General features: G+C 34.1%; 1 non-coding gene across 1 annotated transcript; it reads left to right on the top strand.

Moving 5' to 3' along the window:
* The first annotated feature begins 478 nt into the window (after window positions 1-478).
* LOC111727282 lies at window positions 479-585 on the top strand. The gene has a single exon (XR_002774865.1). It is a non-coding gene; the product is annotated as a U6 spliceosomal RNA (small nuclear RNA).
* Window positions 586-4,301: the final 3,716 nt, after the last annotated feature.

Below are 4,301 nucleotides of genomic sequence, written 5' to 3'. Positions count from 1 at the left end.
TACTCAGAGCGTTGCCCACCTTCTCTGCAGGAAATTTGGTCCTTTGGTACTTTTCCCTTTGCAGCTAAGAAGCAGTCGTTGAGGAAGTAATTGAGGCCATTGTCTTTGATAATTCTGGTCTGAGCCAATCTTCACTTGGCTGGAAAATGGTGATTTTCCAACGCCCTAAACATTCCACAGTTGTGAGTTGGTACTCCAAGGGAAGGAAGAGCCCTCACTTTCCCCTTATTAATTATCCATTTATTTTCAGTATGGATCTGTGGATTCTTATTTATTCAATAGGATACAAATATCTTAGTGACGCTTAAGTATTTTGCTTCTAAATTTGTTTCTGACTTGGCCAGTAGGAGCCCCTTGAAATTGATTTGCATGTCTCTTTGATGTGTCCCCACCACCCTTTGAGTATTTATTCCCTTACTTTCTGGCACAAGATGTTCCAGGATGGAAGAAAATATTTCTTCAAGAAGTCCTGGTTCTTGTGCTTGCTTCGGCAGCACATATACTAAAATTGGAATGATACAGAGAAGATTAGCATGGCCCCTGCTCAAGGATGACACACAAATTCGTGAAGCGTTCCATATTTTTACATCTTTTATGTTTACCTGGCTGGAGCTAGAACATATTCTTCTTAGTAAAGTATCTCAAGAATGAGGAAAAAAGTATCCAATGTCCTCAATACCACTATGAAATCAATATATAATCACTTACACACTCATACGAAGGGTAAAACATAGCTATAGTCCAGAAAGTAGAAGGAAAGGGGGGGGGGATATGGGAGAAAGGAGGGCATTCGGTAGGGGGGACCTCACCTAATGTGCATGATGCAATGGTACATTTCAAAACTATTAAGAAATGAGTATAATTGTGATGGATGTGTTACTTACCGGTAGTTCAATGTAAGCATTTCATATTGTATATTGAAGCAATACCCTGAACTGCATAAATGCATCAATGTACAAAGTTGTGATTTAATAAAAAACAATTAAAAAAAAAGTCCTGGTTCTAATTATTTGGAGATGGTACCTAAATTCTAAGATCTGCGTTCTGGGTAGCTCATTACTACTGGAAGGCTATTGCTTCTAAGCCTGTTTAACAAACAAACAGATGTCTGTCTATACCTATATCTATCCATCTGTCTGTCTGTCTATCTATCTATCATCTATTGCTATATAGCTAGAGATAAAGCGTATATAATTAAAATATATAATGCAATTTAAAAAAAATTTCAAAACCAACGTAGTCCTAATGATTTCTTACTTAACAAATCACTGCAGTTGTTTAGTACAATGACCTCATCTTTAAAACAAAACAAAGAACTTATAATTCTTTAAAATTCCACAGATTTTAATCTCCCTTCCTTTTCAAGGGGAACCCGGATCCTGACATCACATACTTACTCATCTGCTCAATTTGACAGTACACCTGAAATAGTTTCAGGCGCACACCTCTGTAAAAAACAAACTTTCTAAAAACAGTTGAATGTTTGGTTTGACTTTTTCTTTTTCCTGCTTTGAAGATATTTAATTCAAGTCCTATGTTTAAAAGTCTCGTGGATTTGTTCTTGTTCCGTTCTGTGTTATTCATTTCAAAGGCAGTTCAGTTCATTTGTTTCTGTTTACGTTGAGCTTTAGGTTTTATCCCCCTTCTTGCTGATTTAATTTTATTTTTCACATACATAGAATATTAAGATTCTAAAAGCCAAAACGATACCGCAGAAATGTATCATTTTGAAAGGCTGCTCCATCCCTTGTCCTTTCAACCTGTATCTCCCTCCCACCCCTTGGAGATGATCAGTGTCGTCAGTTTCTGATTCACAGTTCCTGTGATTCTCTTTACAAAAATTAGCTGATAACACGTTCTTCCTTATTGCTTCTTGTTTGTTGCACAAAGGTAGCATACTATATATACTCTCTTGCATTTTTCTTTGTGTACTTAAATGTATTTAGAAAATCTCCTTCTGTGTAGTTTATAGAGATCTTCCTTATTTTTCTTTATAGCTGCTGGGTTCCCCATTTGTGTATATGCCATAGTTTATTCAACTCATCACCTACGTTTGGAAATGGGAGATAATTTCCATTATTGTACGATTGTACATAACGCTGCAATAAGTGACCTTGTGCATATGTGTTTTGTATTACTGAAAGTGTGGGTGGGGGGGGATGCTCAGGTTTGTGATTTCTGGATGAATGAAGCATAAGGAATTTGCTACCCAGGTGTAAATTCTTCACCACTGGGTTATGCCCTCAGTTTTTACTATCAAGACTTATAAATGCCCGTTTTCTTAGGGTCTTGCCAATGAAGTAAGTATACTGTCAAGCTTTTGAATTTGGTTCATCTTATGGCTGCAAAATTTGCCATTTCTCTTATAGGTGAAGTTGAACATCTTTTCATATATTTGAAAAGCATTCTAAAATTTTTAGTAATTTTTTTGCCTCCTTTTTGGTAAGATTTTGGGTTTTTTCCCCTCTCACTGGTTAGACATAATTCGTGCATGTCTATTAGGGATATTGCAAATATCTTCTCCTAATTTTTTTATTTATGTTTCAACTTTGCTTCTAGTGTTTTTCCCCATACAAAAGCTTTTTTATTCATTATTTTTTATGTGGTCAAACGCATTAATCATTTATTTCAATTCAACTTTCAGTCAAAGATAGGAAGCTTTTTCTATACCTCGCTTACAGAGGAATTCACTCAAGCTTGTATAGTTTCATTTTCTATATTTATTCAAGTTTTCTAGCTATTCATAAAATGTTTCTGCATATTTATTTTACATGCATTGGTAATATTTTATCACTTTTATTATTATAACTGCAATGTTTTACCCATTGAATTTTCTTTTCAATTACTTCTTACATGTAAGAAATCCATTGATTTTTATATGTAATTATTGAGAGACATTTACCTGTATTACCCTGAAATATTCATTTCATAAACTGAAATATTTTTCTAAGAATGCAGTCATACTGTTCATTCTTTTCGTGTGTGGATTTTATATATTTCCTTGACTTAGTACATTAGCAATAATATAATCATATGACATTTATTGTATTAGAGAAAAAAGGGGGCTATAACCTCTTCTGGTCATTCCCGTTGACATTTAAATTAATGTTAAGATCCTAGTTGTGATAGTGGAAAATTCTCATTTCCAGCCTTTACTAGGGATGCCTGTAACACTTAATTAACATTAAGGATGTCAAAATCAGCTAACGTCTATTAAAAACAAGCTTCCTATCTATAATATCCCACATTATGTCTTACAGTTAGCATTTATATAAACATAGAAATAGCTATATGAAGGTGTTTTAGTGTGTGTGTGTGTTTACAGGTAGAGATAGATATATATTGTATGCAAATATACAAATACCGTCCATGAATTAGGCATGGATGCTATGTACTTATTTTGTAAATACATATATTTTCATAGTGTATGCTTACGTTCATGTCTCTAGCTGAATTATTTGTAATGGGAGTGAAGACCAGAGAATGGAATGGTGTTAATCCATCCGCACATTATCCATCTACCTGTCCATTCAATACATATCTCCCATTCACCTAATAAGTGTTCAGCACTAAGCTCGTTTCTAAGAAACAAAGACTTGCTAAAGCTGTTTAACTTCTGGAAGGCTTTAGGATATGTGTAATTGTGCCTCTCTTAGCAAATTACCCTTTTATGGACCTACTTCAGCATTATTATGTAGACATGTACTTTATTCCTTCACCAAAGCACTGATGGCAATTTCTTAGTGTAAATATATATATATACATACATATATATGTATGTATGTATATGCATGCATACGTATTTATATGTGTGTGTGTATATACAAATTTGTATAATGGAATTCACATATTGGATACTTAAGTCTTAGCAGTTGACAAGGCATAGTTTTTCCAGGAGTTTTAATGAATTTTAACCATGTAATTTCATTTACCTATAACTCAGAAGCTTCATTGTCTTTTTTATAGAAAAAAAAAAAATCTGTCAGTCATGGAAATTCATAATGTCCACAGAGAAACACTAAATTTGTCACCGTAAAGACAAAATTATGGCATGTTAATCCATCATCTTTCCCTCGTTCAGTCTCATTTGACATATTTAATGAAATCACTGATGATTCCTAGTATAATAAGCTGACTTTTAAAACAAAACAGAGCGATCCTGGTACTTGCCTGTTTCACCCTGAAAGAGTGATGACAACTTCAGTTGAGACATTTATTTTGTGATTTTCAAAACTGCAGTTAAAATGATTGCTAGGGAGCAGTAAATCACCATATGCTATTTTACTGCTAGGCCTGGGCTC

The sequence above is a fragment of the Otolemur garnettii genome, unplaced genomic scaffold (genome assembly GCF_000181295.1).
Source record: "Otolemur garnettii isolate 467f Iridium unplaced genomic scaffold, OtoGar3 scaffold00003, whole genome shotgun sequence".
Taxonomy (NCBI): domain Eukaryota; kingdom Metazoa; phylum Chordata; class Mammalia; order Primates; family Galagidae; genus Otolemur; species Otolemur garnettii.
The sequence above is the reverse complement of the archived record's forward strand: the minus strand, read 5'-3'. Positions and strand labels throughout refer to the sequence as shown.